At 29.8% G+C, this 13,587-nt stretch overlaps 1 protein-coding gene across 1 annotated transcript in view; it reads right to left on the bottom strand.

Moving 5' to 3' along the window:
* The window catches only part of LOC124543438 (serine proteinase stubble), a 124,892-nt gene extending 113,912 nt beyond the window's left edge, over positions 1-10,980 (bottom strand). Inside the window, exon 1 of the mRNA XM_047121668.1 lies at positions 10,852-10,980. The gene's annotated coding sequence lies outside the window, so the exon portion shown is untranslated. The remainder of the gene's footprint in view (positions 1-10,851) is intronic.
* Positions 10,981-13,587: the final 2,607 nt, after the last annotated feature.

Here is a 13,587-nt window from a genome sequence, read left to right as displayed (position 1 = left end):
TACTCAAGCGTACTTGTAGACAAGCACTAGTTTAATATAAATAACTTAGACAAATAGCTTATGGTAAAAACTTAGGCTTCCGTAAGACAATACGTGACGCTACTTAAAGATAACAAGGTCGATTTGCGGTGTGCAGATTACTCCTATTTTCTCATAACGGTTCAATCATAGTCACTTTAGAACTGAGGTCTGTTCTGCAATTGATATATTATACACAGCACTAGTATAGACAATTAGAATAATGTTCGTAAACTTATATAAAATTACTAAACTATTTTTATAGATATATAGTTAGTACTGTTTTAAAAACGGACATACTAATTCGTTTTCTATAACGAGAATGCTTTGTAATTCGATGTGTAACATCTATTAGTGTGCTGTGGGGATAAAACCGTTTCGTATGCCGTGAGGAAAACCGGCATGATGTTCTCGTATGCCATTGTGCCCCAGTCTTTGCCGCCAGTATTTTGTTTGTGCATAAACACACGTATATAACATTAATATTGCTACTATATATTAGTGTAATAATAACAAATGATGATTTTAGGTTATATCTTTATTAGTTGTTGCTGTTGTGTTGTGTTGTTTTAACGTTTAGCTATCATATATAAGGCAAAAAAGTAGCCTGTGTATGTATAAATGTATGTAAGCCTTGGAGTTTGCTTCACACTAAATTTAATCAAATTCAGTTCATTGGTTTGGTCGTGAAAGAGCGACAGGCAGACAGACAGAGTTAGTTTCACATTTATAATATAAGTATGAATTGATTTCAGTAACGGAACTCTTATTTTTTATTTATTAATTTTCTTTATTTACAAATTATTTCAGTGAACATTAATTTCGATGTTTCATGCTGGGCGTCCCGTGACGGCCACATTTTAATTATTGTAGTTTACACACTGTTTCTCCGTATAAATAGGATAAGCGAATGAATATAGTGATTAACGATACGATACAATGTTGCACACCTCGAATGAGATGCGGCGTGGCATTGTTCTATTATTGCCAGCAAGAAAAAAAAGTAATTCACAGCTTTAATTATTTCCAACAACTTTTTATGTAGCACTTACTCATTTAATAAAAACTACTTAAATGACACAAGATAATTTTGTGTGTAATTATGTAAAGTATTTTTTTAGGAAACTACTAGAAAACAAAAGTACCTACCAATATTTTTTGAATACGCACTAGATAAAACTCTTTTAAAACTTTATAAATCAATTTTTCAGTAAAATTTCTGTCATTTTTTTTATACATTTTCTTTAGGCCATGCGGTCCATATATTATTATAAACCTTACAGTAAATCATCTTTCGTACGTGGAAATAGTTGGGGATATATATGATGGATATAATAGTAAGGTTAGTTTGAAAACAGACCGGCAGATAATCCTACACTGAATTAGAACTGCAGGAACACCGCTATTGTTTAAGCATGCTCACAAATAATGAAAAGTAATAATTGTATATAATAGATTGGTGTATTAATACCGATATAAGTTTAATTGGTTACATGTAAATGATATTATTAAGAGGCGAGATGGCCGAGCGGTTAGAACGCGTGCATCTCAACCAATGATTGCGGGTTCAAACCCAGTCAAGCATCACAGAATATTCATGTGCTTAAATTGTGTTTATAATTCATCTCGTTCTTGGCGGTGAAGGAAAACATCGAAAACAAATTTAATATAAATTCTGCCACATGTGTTTTCCACCAACCCGTATTGGAACAGCGTGATGGAATATGTTCTAAGCCTCAAAGATAGAGGAGGCCTTAGCACCGCCGTGGGAAATTTACAGGCTGTTTTTGTTGTTGTATATAATAGATTGGTGTATTAATACCGATCTAAGTTTAATTGGTTACGAGTAATTGATATTCGCACTACAACACATCCCAGGCACGTTTTCATAGCTTGTCGCTTTTGTTTAATTATCCATGCAGAATTAAGTTCCGAGGCTCGAGTTTATCTTGCGTAACGGCACGTGTGATTTTGACAAATCTTATAACTGGACCGAGCGCGGGAAACTGGAAAAGGTTTAATTGTATTATAATTACTCGGGTCGCTGACCGAACAGCTGTTATGTGAGGTCAGTCCACTTTTCAATTTTATAATCATTTTGAATATTGAAACAAAAGAAATATGATAATTGGTAGACTTTTAGTGAATTTGCGTTAAAACACGCGAATTCTTTTAAATGAACTTAGTGTACCGTTACATATATTCTTTACTGACAAGTTCTAAAGGCATGGAAAAAATAAATTCACTTATATGTTATATAATTGGGATCGTTACTCAGCAATAAGACAAATTATTGTGCATATTAAATAGTTTTTAAAAGTAATTTTATTAGCAGTAAGTAACAGTATTAGTATAAAACTCATACAGTACATGTACATGTTAAATATATAAACTTTAAAAATTACTACATGTAAAAAAGTAATTAAATAAACCTAGGTAGGCAAAAATTTACAAAATATATTTTTTTATGCAAGTTTAAGATTGCTAAATGGTAAAAAGGGATTTTAATTATTGGCCAGGTAAATAATTCTGACATTATAAGTGAAATTACAAAACTTTATCACTTACAGGTAAATAGGAAACTGAATCTTGTGTCTGAAGTTTGAAGAATATCCAACTAACCATAGAGTATAGCATATGACTTGATAGATAAGTCAAAGTTTCATTTAAAACACAGAATTAATGCTCAATATTTGCGTGTTTGTATTTCTATATTTTTTTAATTTAAAAACTCAATAAATAATAATTTCAAGTCTCGATATTATCTCTCTTATTTCAGCTTATGCCCAAAGACATTGTTATACTAGGATGTTAGCAGACACCCATTATATACTGGCTTTGAAACAAATAAAAAATAGCATATCCAAAACCATCTTTTATTTATGACATACTTTCTTCTAGGGACGATTTCGCGTCGCGTAGATTTCACATGATCGAAGCACAAAGAACAAAATATCGTTATAATTACTTAAGTAGCTAGTATTACATATTATAAGATTGTATGTACAAGCTATTTTAACTTTTCAAGGATATTTAAAATACTCCATTTATATGTCCAAAGTTTACAATATATAAAAGCACCTTATCGCAAATATGTAAAATCATTTATTTCCCAGTTTTTCCCGTACCAGAAGTTAGTCAATGCGAGTTCTTTGGAAACATGAAAATTGAACTTTTGTTTATAAATTTAAAAAGGTATAATTATTTTTAAACTTGCTTAATTAATTGCAAGGGAATTGTATGTTTTGTAAAATTAATATTGATGTAAAAATGTTCTTATTTTGTTAAATAATTACTCACCCATTGTTTTATTTCATCATTAGTTGTAATTAATTAAATTAAATCTTATAACGGGATTAAATACAATGATGAATAAAGAAAATAAATGATTATATTATAAATCTAATATCCGTAATTAATATTACAAATATGAAATTTAGGCATTCGTTGGCAGTGGAACGGAAAAAGATAAAGGGTAATTAAAACCAGTAAAATGCCAAGATAACCCCTTGATTTCCTGCGGTGGAGAGGTCTCCCAGGCGTTGGCAAAACTGCGGGCAGAAACTATTTAGTTCAAAAAGGGCAGTTTGACGTTAGTCAACATTATCTACAATACCATTTTTCTTGATGAATTGCGAAATAATCATAACTGGGCTTTTGTATCCTTCTAAGAAACAAAATGTGTCTTTAAACGTGTTGTTACGACCTCTTAGATTGAATGGACATTAAACTACGTTTAAAACTTAAGTATTATTAGTTAGCCGTCGGTTCATACGAACTCTTACACAGTGTTCAATAAATATTTAACGATGTCGTAAAGTACCCACACACGACACTTGACTTGATAAGGTGACCGCTTAATTTAGATAAGTCGTTACTTTTATCTAAGCGCTAGAAAGCCTTAGAGCACGGAAACATTAGATTGGATTAGATTTCATTGTATTTTGTAAAAGTACTCATTTTTAGGAATATTATGTATTTCTTTCTAGAGTTAGAATTAGGTTCTATTTTAAGTTCAGGGCGTCAAAACCGACCGATCGAAGTAAAGATCAGTTTTCATGCTCAAAGTCATCTTGTTTTTGCCAGTGAAAGTAAATAATGTGGCCATTAAACTAAGAATTGAATTGTAAATAATGTGAGAAGTCCTGCATCAATAAGAATTAAAGTTGACAATTTACCAAATGTGTGTCCAAACCACACTGTTAGAAAGCCCGAAGCCTTCTCTATATAAAAAAATACATCTTAAATATTTGTAGGCTATATCTTAAATTATAAAGGTATAAGTGTTTCAGTATCAAATAATCCTTTATCACATACAACATAAAAAAACCTATTTCATTGTATCTGCTAGTGGATAAAACCCGACAACTATGAAATATTAATATAGAATATATATATCACTGAATTCAAAGATTTTAAATAAAATCATTTATTTAACTACAGAGTTTTCTGTCCAGTGCCATGGATGAAAAAAAAAAATGTCACATTCATAGAAAATAGGTAACCTTGGTAGGCTTTGTGCAAGCCCGCCTGAGACGGTATTCCACTCATCATATATTGTACCGCCAAGCAGCAATACTTGGCATTAATGTGTTCCAGTTTGAAAGGAGAATGAGCCAAGATAACTACAGACAAGGGACATAACACCCCCATTCTCAATTTGGTGGCGCGTGATATAATGAATGGTTAATGGGCAGTGGTGGTCTACTTACATCGTATATACGATAGAAGTATATAATAATATTCTATTTTGTCTCGTATATACGAGTATAAAAATAGAATCAAGTCATTTTTTTTATTTAAGTAGACTTTTACAAGAAGGTACTATCATCAGGTAGGAAGGTACATATCAAGAATTACCAGTTAAAACTGTGGATTAATAAAATAAAAATAGCCTTTATTTTACCACAAAACATGCTCACAATAAATAATAAAATTGTGGATTATACAAAGTAAAATCGGTACGAAAATGAAAACTATCATTTTTAAAAAACATCATACAGTTGATAATTTTATATACAACATCCAGCAATCATTCAATCCCTTTCGTTTTTCTTTATCATATCATAAATTCTGCTACAAAAAAATAAATGACTTTACGCATGAGGTTTTAATAAAGAATCAAGTCGATAAATAAAAAGGTTTTAATCTCGATCACATCCATCAATTTCAAATAAAAACTGGTAATCGTTAAAAAGCATTATTTTATAAGTGTGTTCCTACCCTTACTATCTCTATTAGGCTTACAATAGTGATTACATTACACGGACATCATCAATCTATAAAATCTATAGGCTATGATTACAGCCAGCGAGGCAGCTCCACTCGAACCGGTGGCGCGGGTTCAGGTTCCGGATAAGACAAACGCCATTCGTCACATAAGATATAGTTTTTAACCAAACATATAAATAATGACTGGCAACATTTTAAATTTTGGGAGTATTTTATATTACGTTATTTTTAAGAGACTCGATTTTCTTCATTAAAGAGACAGTCGTAGTAGTATTATGTAAAATATAGCAAAAAAAGGTAGGAAATATTTTCATACTGAGGTTTAAATCTTGTGTATTTCTAAAGAGCAATATGTATATTTAAATAAACACACTCATTTATTACTTAAAAACTTTTCAATAACTGAACTTCCAAACATGTATTTCTTAATATTAATACATATGATGAAAGGCTAATTCTACCTTAAACTTATCAAAGCAACTAAAGGAGCTTCTCACGTCCAAAGTATCAAGTGAAACAAATAAACTTCAAACATATTAAAATAAACTGAAACGCGTATAATGAAGCTCCATTACAATGTTAATTAAATACACTGTTTATATTTACTTTGTTGATGAAATGAAACTGCTCAAACCTAGTTCAATTTGCAGTTACATTAAAAATATGTCTATTATGACGGTACTTTCTATTATAAACTCGTAATAATTAATGTCGATATTTACTTACATAAAACTAGCCCCTGTTTTAATTAAATCGAATAACAATTTATTGTAGTTAGTTATACAATACATTGTAGTTTAATAATAATAATTGTAATTTTGTAATAAAAAGTGTAATTTTTGTAATGATAGGTAAATATTCAGCTATCTAAGGATATTTTTCATTACCAATATGAGACAACATCACATACATTACTCTGATCTCAATGTAAGTAGCTAAACCACTTGTGTTATGGAAAATCAGAAGTAACGACGGTACCACAAACACCCAGACCCAAGACAACATAGACAACTAATGATAATCTGCATTGTCTCGGTCGGGAATCGAACCCGGGACCTTGGAGTGGCGTAACTATGAAAACCGGTGTACACACCACTCGACCATGGAGGTCGTCAAATAATTACAAGTTTTGTATCGTGGAACAGAATTAACAGCAACATTTTTCAAATTGCAATTATTCTAATTTTTCGGGAGGTAATTTAAATGTTCTGACTTTAGTAAAGACAAAAAGTTTTAATGGTTTTTTTAAGAAAAGTGGCATATGATGCGTTTACGACTCCAAATTGTATCTGACAGATTTTAATATTAGTACTATTGATTTTTATTGCATTAATTTTTATTTTAAAAATCTTATAGAGTGAATGAATGGCAATTATATGTATAATTTAAGTACGATTTAAGTACGTATTATTACGGTACCTTGAATTACATTACATAATTATGAGAGGAGCTTGTGCTAGGCCATCTAGAGTAAGCCAGTGTAACAACAGGCATGAGGGAAATAACATCTTAGTGCCCAAGGTTAATGATGATAAGGAATGGCTAATATTTCTTGCAGCGCTATTGTCTATGGGCGCCGGTGACCCTAACCATCACTACCACCATCAATGGCCACCAATTTGCTTATCCATCTGCCTATATCATAAATAAAATTCATAAACAAAAAAGATTTATGTAACTTTGCAAAAAAAACTGTATTAAAATAAGAATGAATTCTATGTTTGTACGTTTTAATAATTGTTTAAAAACCTACATCGTAGTAGTCTGCGTAATTGAAGAATCGTGTTAATAGTGTTATGTTACGGTGATAGGTTTTCCAATCGATACTCAAAGGAGATTTGCAAGTTTCTCACCCGTTACATTGATGGAATTAATGGTGTCGAGAATCGTATTACTGAAAGCAAAGTTCACAACAACTTGAGTATCGAATTTTATTTTATTCAGTGCGTTATTATTTTTTAACAATAATGTTATGTTGGTTTGAAAGAACTATGTTTAAGTAATAATATTATATATTAATATGAACAGTATCTCTTCAGTATCTTCTCATCTTTTTAAAGATTTTTATTTTATTAACTAAATGAAACGTGATAATTAAAATATATACCAATATTTGCACACAATAAAAATGTTAGTCTTTACTGTGATAATTGTTGTTTCTATAACAATATCCGCTAAAAATAACTAAATTCAATGAGTCCGCTTCCTCTTCTTAATCTTGAACCTCTTTTTTAAAATCATATGAAACATAGAAATACCACTAGTAGGCCATCATTAGCCTCAAGCAATAATTTCCTAAGATACACACACATTGCAATTTTATTGTATTTAATTAACTTTATGAGCACTAATAAGAGTAGTTGATACATTTCTAAGTATCACCGTGTGCCGCAAAGACTACGACATAGGTTCTCCACAACTCCGTGTATTATAGGACAAACACGCGATCTTTTGATAAATAAATCATTTAAAAAGAAAGTATTTAAAAGGGGCGAGTAGTTAGATGTTTTTAAATAGCCAGATTATTAAAAACTAATAATATTAGATACAAATGAAATGACATAAAACAATAAAAAAAAAACAGAAAGGTCACTGTCTGGGTATAACGCACTGGTTTTAATTCTATTTGGTACAAAAATATACCCTTTATTTATTTTTTTCAATATGTTATCCACTTTAAGCTACATTATGTTAACTTTACGATTGATCCTTATAAGTAAACAATGCAATTAGCATACAATAAATTAAAGTAATTTATTGAATACAGTAGGCATTAAATTTTCTTAACATCTAGTACAATTATTTTGATAATAAAATAAGGGAAGGCTTGTAAAAAAATAAGTTATTCTAGCATTTTTTTACTTACATATTTTGACTTAAAATATATCTCAAAAATAAATGGTACACTTGGATGTATTAGAAATTTGTATCTTATCGTTGCAGTTTCAAATTTGTTAACATCTATGGGAGATTATATCAGCTAAATGTCACTGTTTTGTATATTTATATATAAATATAAGACTATTTTCAATATTCTATTATAAAGAATTATACAAAGTGTTTATTTTTATAAGAATTATTGCAAGTCTGCGCATGAGGTCGCCGCACTTGTAACTCTCACTGTGCGGGCTACTGACACACTGAAATGTAGAATCACCATGCGTTTTAAAGATAATTTTAAAATGTATTCTTGCTTTTGTGTTATTAATTTAAAGCTGTACTTTCTGTGCTATAAACCAGTACCTTTTAACTAAACCTTTGAACCAGTAATCTTGGTTTAGTTACAACAATATTTTACACTTGTACTTTATTATTAGATTTTAAAGCTACATAATATATCAATTATAAATTTCCTTTTTTGATACGCATACTAAAAATAAATAGAAAAAGTAATTAATTAAATAACATCTGACTTTTTTAAATTGGAGTAACCATCTTTATCTGTTATGTTGTTACTATTATATAAAAATAATGAATAAATAAATATGCGACAACATCACATACATTACTCTGATCCCAAACTTGTGTTATGGAAAATCAGAAGTAATGACGATACCACAAACAACCAGGCCGAAGACAACATAAAAAACTAATGAACTTTTTTGCAGCGATTCGGCCGGGAATCGAACCCGAGACCTCGGAGTGGCGTACCCATGATGACCGGTCTACACACTACGGAGGTCGTTATATTAGCAGTTTACAGTTGCGTATTAGACACCCGGTCTGTAAAATATGGATTAAACTAACAGATATTAAACATATAATGTAAAAAACGAAAATATGGTAACCCTCCATTCGTAGGAAGCAATCTTCGCTACGCCGGCTGTAGATTCGTTGCATTTTGCATGAGCATTAGATATCTACTCTATTATTCTGCATTCTGTTACACTCAATCGTTTCTTGTATGATTATGTTATTTCTTTAAATGGACTCATAAGATTTTTTTTAATACATCAGCTATTGACTATGCAAATATTTTACAACGCATTTAATAAAATTACACAAAATAATTCAATGTATCTTGCTAGTCAATCAAAGTACAAATTCGAGTATTTAATTTATTTTAAAAACATCTTTTAAATACTTCAAAATAAATTCTTAAAATGTATTTTTAACAACAACGTTATAAATTACCGAGCTATGAAATATGAACGGTCTGATAAAACATTTTTGTAATTTATGTTACAATACGATTACAACTTTGAAAATAAATAAAATAAAAAAGTTATCATTATTTATAAAGATAGTAGTAAATTAGTTGTAAGTGGTACTTTATGAGATGATAAATCGTAAAATATAATTTTTACTTGACAGTTTTTATCGACATTCACGCGATATATAAAGACATAAAATCGATATATTTGAATGACATTACTATACATTTAAATATTAACGAATTTATACCAACAAAATTTAAATTTCCACAGGAAAAAAATACTCAAAAATAATCTTGTACTAATTTAATGTGCCCGTTTAATATGGGCGGGTGTTGTTTCAATATAACATTGAACTGAATATTCCTATAAGTAGAACATATTAACCATCTGTCGTATAATGATATATGTGTATAAATAAAAAAACTACATACAGCTGAATAATATCCAGCTTTTGTTATCTTCTCGAAAGACGTTATGGAGTCCACAACTATTTAGAACAGTATTGCTTAGTATTTCTGTGTTTCTTTTTCTCATGACTGATACTAAAGATATGTTTTATTATGTTCTCGAATATTTAAAATGTAGTCATTTTCTCTGTCATAGTTTAGTTTATCGTAATTTAAAAAAGTTAATCTAAATTTTTATCACAGTTGTATTTTATTTAACGATTTTTATTTTAAGAAAAATATATTCACCCCTATTTGTTAAAACTCCAATTGATCATAATATCAAAATCACCGGTCGGCATAATTAAGGATAATAAATTATTGCTAATTTTTTTAGATAAATATATCTCTAAGTATTATAAAATATTCCAGTATAGCCTTATTATCTTCAAATTTTCATCGTATTGTTAGTGAACCTTTCTAGATAATTGGGCTCATATATGTAAGCTGCAAACATTGTCTTCATAAATTTATTAGTCAACGGAGAAACGCAGTATACTATCGTATAGTATTAAAGAAAGAGTATTATTAATTGTAACACACTGCGAAAGCTAATCTTTGATACTGTCCAAATATAAATAACATTGTAAGATTGCTCAGTGGAGATGCGTCGCGACGCTCGAACGATTTCGTGCACTTTTTCATATGACAAGTCTGATTTCTAAATAATTTAAATACGCGCACGAGATCTCTAATTAAAACCAATCGGAATTGGATTTGTATCGTCGCGTGATGATTTGTATTGCTTTTATGGGTGTCGATATTATTTATTAATTTCGTGTGCAACTGACCTAATAAACATAGAATTCACTTCGTAATTACAAATCGAAATTTCCTGTTTCACTTTTTAACAATATTACTTTCATATTTATAACGTATGAGTCTATTTTTGAAATAAAGTTTATTAATATACAGCATCTGAACAAAACGTATTATTTGACCGTTGAAAATTATGGTGCTTTTGATAAGAAAAAAAAAACAAAAAGCACGTCACTTACGATTTCAATGGCACAGTAACGGAATCCGATTTACACACAAAACCATGTCACTATCACTGGTCACTTACACGGCGCGTGCGTGGCGAGCCGGTGCGCGGGCGCAACTGAGCGATGAGACGTACCAGCTTTCTGTAAGTGATTGCAATTTTTCTTGTTAGCGTTTAAGGTATTGATGCGATCTTCCGTACTATAAACAATGGGATATTGGATAAAAAACTGAACGTTAGTTTTTTAACACCTTAAATTTTATTCGTATGTTAATATTTATGAAAATAAATATTAATTATTTGCATTTCCAAGTTTTTTTTTTTCAAGATATTATCAGACTTTTCGTGGGATCTTTGCTTGTGTCAATTTTAGTCAATTTTTACTGTCTTTATTATTGTCTAAGATATGTTATTATCTGAGGGTAGTCGCTTTTAAATTTAGGGAAGAAATAAGTGTTAAAATATCGAGGACTTGTCACTTGAACGGATGCAATTTAGTTAGACTTCAAGTTAACTTGTCTGTATAAGAAAATAATGATAAATGTTAGGTAGTTATTATGTTTTTACATAGTTTTTTTTTAAAGAAATACTAGCATATATTTATTTTTTAAGTGATGCTTATTTTACATATTCATTCTGAAATAGTTCATTATGTCGGAAATCTGTTTGTGTTAATCCAATAAATAAAAAGATAGAAGAGAAATAAAAATCATGATTATCTATCATATCAAGTGTGATAATTCTATTCTAAAGACATCAACGCGTGCGCATGCGCAGTCATCAAGATTACTCAAAAACAAAGTCTTAGATATAAGTCAAAGGCTAACCGAGATTTAAAAATTCTCCTTTAATGAATGTTTCTAAGTGACTGTAGTCAAATAATTTTCTTCATTTTGATACGCTTAACAAAAAAAAAAACAATACTATGAAATAACAATATGCAAAAATCTGTTGAAACAAAAAAATAGAAATATAATGTCTCAGTCTAAAATTGTATACATAAAAGCGGCACTTTGTAAGAATCAGAAGTATCACTACAAAACCTCAAGATACTGTTACGGAGGCTAGATTCTAGAGCGCTTGATATCGCGTGAAAACCGTTACAGACTTACAATTATAACAATATGTTTTGGCTTGCACGACAGACGAATCACTTTGATTAACAATATGACAGTTTATACGTTAAGGAAATTGTGTTCGTTGTCGTTCTTTTTTCAAAAAAAAATCAATCTGCTTCTTAACAATGGCATATAAAATAAAAACCAATGCCTTATATCCAAAAAAAAGTAAATTCGATTTCGTTTTGCGTATGTGTATATTGGAAGATGAAGCAATTGAAAAATAATTTCTTGGTGCTTAAAATGCTGCTGTTGGATATTTTAATGTAACTTTGATCTAGTTCTCCAATGTCCCAAAAAGCAGCAAGCTAACTTAACTGAAACGCACTTTCACAATAACACGGAAGAATACCAGATACGAGTCACCGTGACGGTAGCTCAAAAAATTTACTGCTATTTTACATAAATCCTTTTTTCATTAAATATACATTTCAATATATAAAACTGCCAGTATTATTATAAGACTCTAAACTACGAAGACATTAGACTTATATTATACTGACAGTCTGAAACATTGTTTGCACTGTAACTTATGTTTCATGGACATACATAATAATTGGTCTGTTATTTTTTACATATTTATTTAAAAGAATATAGATTCAATTATTAATAAAAAAATAAATACGTTTTTCTTTTGACTTTGCAAAAATTTTAACTATAGTCATTCTTGGAATACTATTCTGAGAACAATGACTAAATTCTACTAAAATATAAATTGAAAGATCGTTCATAGTATTTTATAGCAAATTAAATAAATTGAAGACAGTTTCATTAAAAGCATGACACATATAAGTTACCACGGTAATAAATCCATCAAGTGCGTTCTGGTGAAAGTGATCGCTGTGATTAGTGCTTCGGCGTCGCAATAGGAAGATTCTATCTGCCTTAGTTATCTAAAACTGGTTAGGTTTGGTGACACCGTTGTGTAACAAGAGGCTGATTTGACGCTCTAATAGTTTTTAAAGGTGACGCAGTTATCTCATTTCTAATAATATATACTCTTTTAAAAATAGCTCGAACATTTTGTATATAAATATTATGTAATTATTTCTAACGGTATTAAATTTATTTAAACGTTAATCATCTATAACGATATTTTAGTTATAGTAGTATGTAACCTTAACCTTCTCTTTTCACTTGCGACCGAGATGGTCACTTGAAAAATAACCAGTTTTTTTTTGCTTAAACTAACAGATTCGAAAACTTTTATACGAATGATTTAATTGTGCATATGAATTAATGAAAGAATTGATAGTGACAGCCTTGATTGATTTACGTCAGAAGAGCCTATTTGCCTGTCATGAGACGTGAATTGATCACACCGATGCACAAAATATATAAATACAAAGTATATATATTCTGAATCCCGACTACATTTACGCTTTTGCGTGGTCATAAAACGGAACGTTTTTGCTGCAATATTAATTTGCATATTCATGAAAGAAATTTAAAATTATTATAACTACATATAACAATGTTGTATCTATACAGGAAATATTTAAAGGCATAACATGATAAAAAATGATACTACATGTATTTTAATAGTCTGTCTTTGAGCAGAAACTTATATAAAATTAAAATCTATAATCGAAAATCAGAAGCATATTTTTAAATTATTTACTATTCATTGT

Source organism: Vanessa cardui, chromosome 3 (genome assembly GCF_905220365.1).
Source record: "Vanessa cardui chromosome 3, ilVanCard2.1, whole genome shotgun sequence".
Taxonomy (NCBI): Eukaryota; Metazoa; Arthropoda; class Insecta; order Lepidoptera; family Nymphalidae; genus Vanessa; species Vanessa cardui.
Note: the sequence above shows the minus strand (reverse complement) of the source record. Positions and strands in the feature narration are given on the sequence as shown.